At 37.3% G+C, this 12,297-nt stretch overlaps 1 protein-coding gene across 2 annotated transcripts in view; it reads right to left on the bottom strand.

Moving 5' to 3' along the window:
- The window catches only part of STAC (SH3 and cysteine rich domain), a 156,869-nt gene that overhangs the window by 57,382 nt on the left and 87,190 nt on the right, over positions 1 to 12,297 (bottom strand). The gene's annotated exons all lie outside the window — the stretch shown is intronic.

Genomic DNA, 12,297 nt, shown 5'->3' with positions numbered 1-12,297 from the left:
TCTGAGCAGTTGCACAAATTCTCAGGAGAATGATATGGGGAGGAACACCACTGTCTGTGTGCAAACGTGGCAGATGGACTCTCTAATGGGAGTCTGGGTGAAGGGGACTGGATCAAATATCGGGTACCCTGGGGAAAGAGAAAGGGGATATAGGCAGCAAGGAAACTACTATTTAGGGAGTCATTTAGTTTCAAGTTGGGGAATCATCATAAGGGGGTGAGCACAAAGAGGGAAGAGGAGAGGCAGAGAAGCATCTTGGCAATTGCATCACTCAACAAGTAGCAGCACTGGGAAGGCACATAAGAGGGCAGCGTTTGAAAATTTTAGAAGATTCACCATTTTACGTAAAAGGTGTATGGGAATAAGGAAGTATATTAAAATGGGGAGAGTTTCTCCTACTTTTATCCCAGGTATATCCAAACTCTGACATACAAAAGAATGGTGCTAGACTTCCAAGCAGGTCTAAAAGATGAGATATCAATATGGATTTTATAGCACAAGATGATCAAGCATATTTAAAAATAGGGAGAAAAATAGGAGAAATTAGAGGGGTTTTTTTTGTACTGTTGGTTCATTGATAGCTTCATCTCTACTTCTCTAATATATATAATAAGAGGATGGGGACTTTTTTCTTCTCTTCTCAGTCTTATTCAGAATGGCTTCAAAAATATCATTTTAATATCTTGGCCTATGCTCCCTGGAGACTTTTGTACATAGAACTGTGGCCACACTCATGCTCGGGAGCATGTAGAGGTGAAAGATGTGGGTCATTAGTGGTTCTGTTAGCTTATTCAGGAGAGACAACCATGTCAATAAAAGGATGTGTGTGTACATCCTGGGTAGGAAATGAGGATCATATTGAATGCCCCATATATACCATTGGAAAGGTAATGGGACTCCTTATACTTCAAGGAAACGAAAATTTATATGCCATAATGCTACAAAACACAAGATTTCGGGGGTCCCACTTTACATCACAATTGACTATGGATCAAAAATGAGGGTATTCTAAGATTGTATATATGAAATACACTTTTTTCTCCTCCATTATTTTTACATTTAATCTTGCCATTATCCCTTGTTTGGACTAATTTCTAGTTGAACTCTGTTGATCTGTTTTGTCTTCCTTCAACAAGTAGGTTGTAACAAAGTAAATCTTTTAAAATAATTTTAATTTCTTTCCTCTCTTGCTTGAAAATATTTCAGTAGACTTTTCCCGGTCTTATGTTCTCTATCATGCTCACCATGGTGAAATTAAAAAAAAATTAGTAAGAACCATTTCTACCTTTATCTCTGATCAACCCCTTACTTACTGTGCTCTAACCACATAGCCTTCTTTCAATTCTTCGAACACAAACTCTTTTTTTTTTAATTATTTATGCTTGCTGTCCTAGATGCCTGTAATATTGTTCTATGCACAGCGGTAGGGCATTTGCCTTGCACGCAGCCAACATGGCCGACCCGAGTTCGTTTCCTCCGCCCCTCTCGGAGAGCCCGGCAAGCTACTGAGAGTATCTCTCCTGCACGGCAGAGCCTGGCAAGCTCCCCGTGACGTATTCGGTATGCCAAACACAGTAACAACAAGTCTCATGATGGAGACATTACTGGTCCCGCTCGAGCAAATCGATGATCAACGGGAGGGCCTTTACTTTACTTTACTCTTCTCTTGGCTAACAACTCATCATATTTTGGATGTCTTGTCATGTCTTTCTTGGAACATTCCCTTTGCCTTGTCTAAATTATTATTATTTTTTATTATTCTTTCTGATAACATTCTGGTTGTTATCTTTATAACAGTCAACACAATTATTTTTAATTTGGTAGCTCGTGTTTACCTTTCCTTCTAGACTGTGAACTCAATGCAACTGAAGACAGTGTCAGTTAATTTGCCACTTAATTCCATTTCTGAGCACAATCCTCAATAAGTATGTTTTAAATAAAATAATGAGCAAATTCCTTCATAGTCCCTTCTAAGATTATGTATGAAATACACTATAAATGCACTGAAACAGCATTGGCTTATTTTAGATAATTCATTGACATTGATTTATAGATGGTAAAGAAACAGCACTTAAAGAAGACTTGATAATCAATATGTATTATTTAATTTTTTATATTTTAAGCCTAAAGCACAGAATGGGTATAATTAAATGAAATGATATAAGAAAGGAAAACAATGTGGCATTTAGTTTGGAAAGGCAATGGTAAAATTCTTGATTGGGCAAATAAAGACTTATAAGCCTTTTGAGAGGTATTACCTGAAAATCTCCTTCAGGAAAACATCACTCAATACAGAGTGTTTGTTGTTATAACCACAGAAAGTCAATGTGACATATAAATAAAACATAAATTATTGGGTATGTGTGTTAGCTCACAAATACTAGTTAGAAAGTTTCTTTTCTTTTTTTTTGAGAATTACCACTTAGCTGAAAGATTGCAATGCCTTCAAAAGACTGAATTTGAAAGCAATCACTTATTTTTCCTTTTCAAATTAGAGTACGTATTTGTGCCCTATGTGGGAATGTAAGCAAAACTTCAAAGAGGAAAGTTATTTCATTGTGTGCTAGACTCTGAAATAGCATCATTATATATTAAGATGTATTTCCCTTGTGCCTGAACACCATAATTTCTGTTTCCCTTGTCTGTTCTAATATACTCCACTGTTTTCTATGAGTCAGACCACAAGCAATTATTTGGTGATAGTGTTCCAATTTCTACTGTGGAATAAGAAAAACTGACTGAAGAGGAAACCATATATTCTAAGGTGCAGAGCCTAGTTCAAAGAAACATTCACATCACAGCAATGACGTTAGTCTATTGTACCTAGGCATGGAGTTGCTATGGTCTGACTTGTCCTATTACTGGTGACCTTCATCACAAAAAAAAATCACCAAATGACTTTATGTCCCATTTATATGGGAAAACTATGATTTTTTAAAAATTCAAATGTCTTATCTTGGCTCTGTAAGAAAACTAGATTATCATTATTCCTAGACCAATAGCTATCTCATCATGCAATGGGAATAATGCTATCTACTGTAAAGGAGATTGCATGTAAGTACTTGGCAATATAAATATTTCACTGGACTTTGAGTAAACACAGTAGACAGACACATAGGATTCTACACATAATTGCCAAAATACCACTAAAATTCCAGTCTTAGAATGGAAACATATAGGAGTATAAACTCCAAGTAACAGTTATTGTGCATGAGTTTACAATGTAAAATGTAGGGGCTGTTCCTGCAATGTGTGTGTCCTTCTGCGGCCCAGAGCCACCTTCCCACCTCCCCTGGCCTCCCCAACAAAGAGACAGAGAGACAGGGAGAAGGGGGACCACAGCCCGATGGTGAAAATGACCCGTTTAATGCAGAGCTAGCATACTTATAGAACATTTGAAGGGGAATTGAGGTAAGGACATAGGTGTGATCGATCATTTACACAGATAAACATTTGGTGGAGGAAATTCTCTTGGGGAGATTAACTCAAGGAGACACTCTGTCTCCTGGGGACATCTACATTGTTTTTATCTTTCCCTCTAATTGTATAAGTTATCAATACTTGTAGTTGTTTGGGTAAACACAGTAAAAGACAAAGATCCCAACACATAGTTCTCTGAGCTGAGCACAAGGAAGGCTTTTACTGTAAATCCCATACTAAGTCTTCAGGACAGTTCAGCTTGTCCTTCCCCATGCGGTCCTGTCTTTTAAGTTATAACAGCTTGCATCAAGAGCATGCAGTGATGCTTTCTAGAATGTCCCATTTCAATGCTGGGGTAGCTTTGCCACTCTCCCCGGGTCCATCCAAGTCCTACAGCAGGACTTCTCTTTTGGGGTGTTAGGAACTACAGCAACTGAAGCCTGAGTCAAGTAATTATGCCCAGGAGAAGTTATATTTCAGATTCAATCAGCTCCCAAATATTAGGAGCATAGCATTAAATGGTCTTTCTGTGTTTAATCAAAGAATGTTACTCTATAGTAAAATATAAAAAGACTATTGGGGAGCTAGAAAAGCAGGTACAAATACACAGCACTTCAAATAAAAAGCAGTACAAATACAAAGTTCAGAATTACCAGAAACTTTTGGCTTATAAGTAGTCAGGACTGGGTCAGGAGCGAGAGTATAGCAGGTAGGGTGTTTGATCCCTCAGCATCCCATATGTTCCCCCAAGCACTGCCCAGGAGTAATTCCTGATTGCAGAGCCATGAGTAACCCCTGAGCATCAATGGGTGTGACCACAAACAAACAAACAAACAAAAAAGTCATCAAGACTGACTTGAGGAACTGAGACAATGAGAGGTAAAATGCAAAGGGAAGGTTAAAGATAAACTTTAATTAGGAATGCTAGCAAGGACATGATAAGCTTCACTGGGAGTAGGAAAAGGGGCAATTCACAGATGAAACCTAGAACACTTAGGGTTAATATCCAACAATTGTGTGGAATGACCATAGCAAAAAATCATAAAACATATTTGGAAACTAGAAAACAATGAAAGGTAGGTAAGAAACAAAGCAGAAGAAAGAAATATTTCACTTCCTAATAGCAACTTGGAAAATAGAAACCATGGAGTCGTAAAACTGTGACATTTCAAGTTCTGAGAGAAAGTAATTTCCAACCTGAACTTTATATACAGCCAAATTACCAACAAATATGAAGACAGAATAAACACATGTTTAGTCTTCTGGGATTAAAAGTATTTACATTATATGTAACTTTTTTTAGAAATTACTTAACTATATATGTTAGAGGATGAAGTAAACCAAAGGAGAGATTATTATCAGACCCAGAGATGAGAGTGTAATTGATGCTGAGTAGAGGAAATGAAATAGCCTATATGATGACCTAGAAATAGACAGAAGATATAACAAGAAATAAGGTTGACTTTGGGAAGATGAAATTTAAAATTTTGATGTTTTTGAAGTTTGAATACTTATAAATATTTATGTCATTTGACAGATAAATACCAGAGAATTTAAAAATCATAGGTGCGTGAAAAAAAGTAATTTATAATTTGAGGAATTATAAAATACATGAAAATAAATATTGTTAGAGTATAATATATCAGAAGTTAGCTACAATATAGTAATGTTCAAGTTGACCATTTTGATGAAACTATATGGGAAGATGAATGCTAGGGAACAAAGATGGTTGAAATAATTCTGTGGTGAAGGTGAGGGGGAAAACAAGAAGCAAGGAGGGAGAGATAGAGAGACAAGAGCTAAATTATCATTTTCTATAGCGGGAATTCAGTAAATGTTTTATTAATCAATCAACCAACAGTAATGAAATAGGGCCAAAGATCAATGTTAGACAAGTTGTTTTTGTCTCAATGTATAAAGATAAAGATAGTTTGTCCTCAGTTTCCCCTAACCTCATAAGCCTAACCATTACTTTGTTATGTTTGTAGATAAGATGGAGTATGTTTCAGGGGACCAGCCTGTGCATTTTTGTACCTAATGATTTTGAACCTATACTTCCTAAATTTGTGCTTCCCTGATCTCTTTCTCTATGAGAATTCTTTCTTGTGATGTTTAGACAAGATGGCTGCTTTAAATGAATCTGCCATCTTTCATCCTGCTGGCTTTCTGCTAATAAAACTTTTTCTCATTCCCATCACAGGTCCTCCACAGCCAAAGGACCAAACCATTCATAATTACGGTAGTAGAACTAATGTCTTTAAAACATTAAAGTGAATGCCAAAAGAAACAAATAAAGAGGATGAAAATAACTGGGTTGCTTTCTGAGTTGAGTCTGGGTTATAGCATAACACAATTTCCATTGAGGAAGTTTCATCATCAAATTGTTTTCAAATACGACTGAGTTGAAAGTATAGAGGAGAAAAAAATATTCCACCCCCAAATACATCGTTGCTAAAAGGTTAATTTTATCCGAGAGATCTAGATGGCAGGGTGAAAGATGCCTTTGAAGAAGATATTTGTATCTCCTTTTAAAGAGTCTCTCGGGACCTAGCACTGTCCTCCCATTGGTCATCTATTTGCCTGAGCGGGCACCGGTAACGTTTCCATTGTGAGACTTGTTGTTACTGTTTTTGGCATATCGAATACACCACGGGAAGCTTGCTAGGCTCTGCTGTGTGGGTGGGATACTCTTGGTAGCTTGCCAGGCTTTCTGAGAGGGACGGAGGAATCGAACCTGGGTCGGCCTTGTGCAAGGAAAACACCCTACCAGCTGTGCTATAGCTCCAGCTCCCTCAGGCATTCATTTTTACAATGGAGAAAAGATATAATGCAATCTCCATATCTTTTTAAATGGAGAAGTTAAATTTATATATCTTTGCAGAACTTTCCTAATGATTTCCCTAATTGACCCTCCCTTTTTTCTTTCTCATGCCTACTCTATTCCAGCTAAATCTGCTTAAAGTTAGCTTTGATAGTTATGTAGGTGAGTTACTCATACTTTCTGGGTAACCATATATATGTATCTCCTATTTATGCATGTATATATAATTAGTAAATTCTTTCTTCTCCTATTAATCACTTTGATAATTACTTATTTGTTCAGACTCTGAACCCTAAAGGTTATAAAATGATTTCTTTTGCACCCCTTTAAAATCTAATAAAAATAAGGATTCTGGAAACTAGATCATGTTTTCTGTTATAATGATATGATATTTCATATATGGAGCTGCAGGAGAAAGCATGGGATCACACAAACCATCAGTTAGTTCTTCCCTGAGATTTGAAGTTTGGAAATAAATCTAAGAAAATTTTATGAGTTATGGTTTAAAATTATTTAGAATGTTAGTTATGACAGTCAGATAAGTTTAGAATGGACCTATCTATATAAAGACAATACAACACTGATTAACTGTTATCATCATCATATTCTGTTACCATAAATATGAGCTTTTTTTATCATTATGGATATGTGAGATGTCCATTAAAAAAGACGTGTTAAAGCTGTAGTGAATAGACCTTCTGCTTGCTGCTCCACCATCTTAGGACAGGCAGAGAAGAAAGAAAGCAATCTCCAGCTTAATCCTTCGGTATCTTCCAGGGAGAGGTAACTACAAAGACTCACTCCCCAGCAGAATAACATTAGAAAATCAATGGGGAAAATATGTAGAAGCCCACACAGTGCAATAAGCAGAAATAATACCAAAAAAAGATGTAAACAACACCAGAAAATCCTCAAACAGTGTCTTTATTGACACTAAGATGAGGATGTTCAATGAATTAAAAAACACAATAGCACAGGTAGTCAGCAAAACACAAGAAAGTATAAAAATAAAAATAAAAAAAAAGAAACTACTACAGTTAGAAATGACTGAAATGAACAACAGGGTAGGTGGTAATAAAAAGTTCATTAAGTGTCTGAAGAGCAGAATAAAAGAAGCTGATCAAGGAGTTCTAAGACGAGAAGAAGAAAATACCTAGGAAACAGCAGAAGGTGGAAAATAGTCTGAAAATAAATGAACAGCATACCAGAGAACTAATAGGGGTGAATTCAGGAGTAACAATATGAGAATCAGTGTCCCTGAAAAACAGGAAGGCATGTTATGAAGAAATGATAATTAAAGAAATCATTGATAAGAACTTTCCAGAGTTGAGGATTATATGGATGGAGCTCCAAGGTGTCTAAAGGGTCTCAGTGAAAATAGACACACTTAGGAAAATTCCAAGACATATTATACTCAAAATGACAAAATAAAAAGATTGAGACATAATATTGAAGGCAGTAAGATCAAAAAGGAATTTATATACAAAAGAAAGTCCGTAAGATGTACAGAAGATCTATCAAATGAGACTCTACAAGTCAGAAGAATTTTAAGGATATTGTATAAAAACTCAACGAAATAAACATCTCACCAGGAATACTCTATCCAGCTAGATTATCATTCATATTTGAAGGAACTATATAGAGCTTCATGGAGAGGCAACAGCTTTGGGAATTGGTAGCCTTCAAACCAGTTTTGCAAGAAGCATTAAAAGGGCTCCTTTAAGGATGGGAGAAACTTCTCATCCTGTGACATTAACTATGGCATTCACTAATAGTGCCTATGGTTGTCCTCTACTAGATTAAGAAGTGTTATAAACATATAACTATTCACCATCACAAATTGACTTATTGATTTATCTTCTAATAATTCTATTTGCCATTCCTTTAAGTTTTATTGGGCCAAGTAATATGGAATAAAATTTTTTTATGCCTGCCAAAGGGGTATACTGGGGGGTGAAAAGGAACCTGGGGATACAGGTGGATGGAAGGGGACATTGGTAGTCGGTTTGGTGATGGAATGTTGTATGCCTGAAACAACTCTATTTTGAACAACTTTATAAATCATTTGCTCGAGCGGGCCCAGTAACGTCTCCATTGGAGACTTTGTTGTTACTGTGTTTGGCATATCGAATACGTCACGGGTAGCTTGCCAGGCTCTGCCGTGGGGGCAAGATACTCTTGGTAGCTTGCCGGGCTCTCCGAGAGGGGCGGAGGAATCGAACTTGGGTCGGCCATATTGGCTGCGTGCAAGGCAAACGCTCTACTGCTGTGCTATCGCTCCAGCAATGATGTCTCAATAAATATTCCTGAAAAAAATCTCTAAATCTCTAGTGAAAAAAGAAATCAATGCATAGATATTGAGAGAAAATATGGACAGGATTTTCTCAATGCAGTGGGGCTGCACCATGAGTTTACACTGGGAACCAGCTCCTTTCAAAAATATACTTATATATTTTGCTTAAAATGTAATTTTTTCCATTGATTTATCCTTGTTTTACACTATATATTTGTAAAACAATTGACCAGATTCACTTTGAAAAGATTTTGATTTTGAAACATTACTTAATTGCATTTCATGTATTATCAGAGCTAAAGATAAGACAAACAGGATATTATAATAGTTAATGTTGATATCATTTACCTGCAGAAATAATGTGAAGAATGAGTAAAAATAAACTTGCATGAGGAAATGAACTGATAAATATAATATAGTACATAAGTCAGCAATGAATAATGGTTATAATTTGTTTGATTCCAGATTTGTATAACTAAAGAATTACTCTTACAAGTCATATGATTAAAAATGTAAGGAAGATTAATGATTCTTCACTATAAACTGGGAAAAAACTTTAAAATAATGGCCCAATTTTTATCCTCATCCCACATGGCCCCAGAGTTCCCAAGTGCGGCCCTGGTTGTCCCCACCTCTCTTGGGTCTGAGCAGCACTGCATCAGACATTGATGGAGCACTGCTGGCAGTGAGCATTACTTGGGAGGTCCAGATATCTAGAATGATTCCAAGGTATATACAAGTAATGTAGTCCAAAGACTTTGTAGACCACATTCTTAATCATTTAACTAATAGTCTCCTCTTAACCTCCACAGAAAAAACTCTGACTAGAATGCCTGAATCAAAACTTGCTGAGCCAACAGAGGCCAGGGCCCATGAGTCTCCTCTTAACCTCCACAGAAAAAACTCTGACTAGAATGCCTGAATCAAAACTTGCCGAGCCAACAGAGGCCAGGGCCCATGTCACAGCAGGGTCTCAAAGGAAGAAGGAAGACAGCAAAAGCAGACTATGTGTTTTCAGTGCCTGAACAGACCAGAGTCACTTAAGAGCTAGGTAACACCTCTTCCTCCCACAACTACTACTATTGAAACAGTGGTAAAGATGACCTTTTAGTAATTTAAAACTAAAGACTATGACAAAATTTCTGTTGGATAGTAAAGGCAAATGTTTATAAGGTAGTGAGAATTATTCATGAGCCCTTTGCCCTTCAATAAATACTAGGAATGAAACAGAAATATGTAGGACTCAGTTACGACGTCCACCATGATGGAGACCCTGCCAACTTTCCTTTCTTCATTTTCTAAATGCTCCACCTCAGTTTTTGTTTTACCAGATCATTGTGGTTCTTAGCAAGGGTGACTGGATTAGTCTCTGGAAGTTTTTTCACATGGCCTCCCTTATCTTTCTTGTTCAGTTAACCCGACAAGTTTCTCATTTTCTTGGACCCCTTTAAGTATTTTTCAAAACTTCCTAAACACATGTCCTCTTCCTCCCACAACTACACAACTTGAAACTCTCCCACTTCCCTCTCTGTTCCCAGAGTATCATTCACAACAAGCTCTTGTTTGGAATGGTAGCTTTTGCAAGCTAGAATCTCTGCAGTTGGGAAAATACTCTAGAGTAGTCTAGAAAATGATTAGCTCATGCAGCTCTGTGCCAGAGAAGTGCTCAAATTGAGTCTGAGGTTCTTACCCCACTGACATTATGGAAGGGGCTAGATTTTTTCCTTTTGCCCCTGACTCCTGGAGAGTGAGTGTCTTTTAGGTCCTAACCTGCCTGTAGATCTTTAGTGTCTGGGCCCCCATGTGTCTTGTTTTGCTTTTTATACTAATGTTATAGTGCAACTGTATTGGGATCCAGAACTCCCCAAGATCCAGGGTGGTTTAGTCCAGGCCAGATACTGTCCCATGAGATGCTTGTAGGAACTAGAAAGTTTGCCATAAGCTCAGTTTTTGGAGTAATATCTTAAGCCTCTTGCTACTGGCTTTTCATACCCTTCCCCATCAAGAGCAAATGTTTATAATTATCTAGAGCAGATTCAAGTCCTGCATCCCTTGATTTTGACTGTGGACTCCTCAAAGCTAATAGCTTTCACTGGGCCTCTGCTTCCTTCGATGAGAGTTCCCATAATGACTTCCCACATAAGCTACTATAGCTTCTTCTACTTCTTAGTTACTTTGTAACAGAGAGATAGAGTTCCATATTGCACTTATCTCATATATACATATCCCAGAAGTGGCTGCCACTGTATACCTAAACTGCTGTATACCTCATTATACTAGAGCCTAAGCATAACAATTTAGCCATGGTCTCATGTACTGATGCAACAGCAACAAATTCCAACTGACTTCATATATATAAGGATGACTTGAATGATTACATGTAAAATTCGATTTCTGGGAAAGGAATGCATCAATTCTAGAGTGTTAGTGTCAATGTAAAAACATGTGGTTTCAAAATCTAAGCAATTGCAGAAAAATTTGGGGAAGTCAAGAGAGTCCTAGAATGAAATTAAAAGTGACACAAATGGAATATGGAATTCATTTACATGTATTTCATGGGTTGCTTCTCTTTGCTGCCACATAATGATGTGGAGGGAGTTTCTAAGATTCTGGATTCACAAGAAGTCAGCTAAGTCAAATTAAGTTATAAACATGATTCTGTTACTTTTTATGTGGACAAATGATTTGAAAGAAAAATACATAAAATGAGAGAAAAGGAGTGGAACTAAGATTGAATGAGTTATCAGCGAATACTCACACACCCACACATACCATATACAACCTAGTACCAGAAGCCAGAGATGGAAATCAACGTTCTAAATTTGTAGAAAGAAAACAGGAAGGATTAAGCTTCTAAACGGCCATGATCCCAGAGACACACAAACGAATCTCAGAACTGAGTGGCTCTTGGCAGAAATGCCTCTGGATTTTGCATTAAACCACCTTCTCCAGGCCATTCCAGACGGGAGCAGGTGCCATCCCTTCACCTGTTCCCAAAGAATTCAGGTGGTCACCATCTTTTAGAACCCGTTGGAAAACCCAGGTATGGGCCAGCAGTGACAGCACACAACAGGCGTCACGGGATAGGGGAGCAGCTGGCCCTTCTCCTCTCCCTCCCCAATGGGACCCTGAGATGACACCACGAATGCACCCCTGGCTACTTATTAAGCTCCTTAACAGCCACGATCCTAGAGACACACAAACGAATCTTGAAACCTAGTGGTAGAAATCTCTCCAGACTCTAATTATTAAAATTTTAGAATTCCAAGACTGTGCACCTGCGAGAGTCATAACCAGCAATACAAAACAAATTGTCTAACGTTACCTTATCGGCAGGTCTGAGTTTTGGGGGAAAATTCCAAATAATAATGGTGGGACTGGTGTCAAAATATTGAATGTAATCAAAGAGGAGAGTGAATAATGTGGAAATTACCTGCCACACAGACAGGGGTAGGGGTGGGATGGGGAGTATACTGGGGTTTTTGGTGGTGGACAATATGCACTGGTGAAGGGATGGGTGTTTGATCATTGTATGACTGAAACTCAAACATAAAAACTTTGTGACTGTTCTCATGGTGATTCAATAAGTAAATAAAAAAAAAAGGAATCAAACATTATTGAGCTTTTACACACTGATAGACAATTAGTTTTTAATGTAAAATATTACCTTTATTATACTGGGGTAGCTCCTTCTAATCAAAATTAATTTAGCATTTTTTAAAATCACAAATGGATATTGAATCTTGTTGAATGCTTTTACAGC

Source organism: Sorex fumeus, unplaced genomic scaffold (assembly GCF_029834395.1).
Source record: "Sorex fumeus unplaced genomic scaffold, SorFum_2.1 ptg000072l, whole genome shotgun sequence".
Taxonomy (NCBI): Eukaryota; Metazoa; Chordata; class Mammalia; order Eulipotyphla; family Soricidae; genus Sorex; species Sorex fumeus.
Note: the sequence above shows the minus strand (reverse complement) of the source record. Positions and strands in the feature narration are given on the sequence as shown.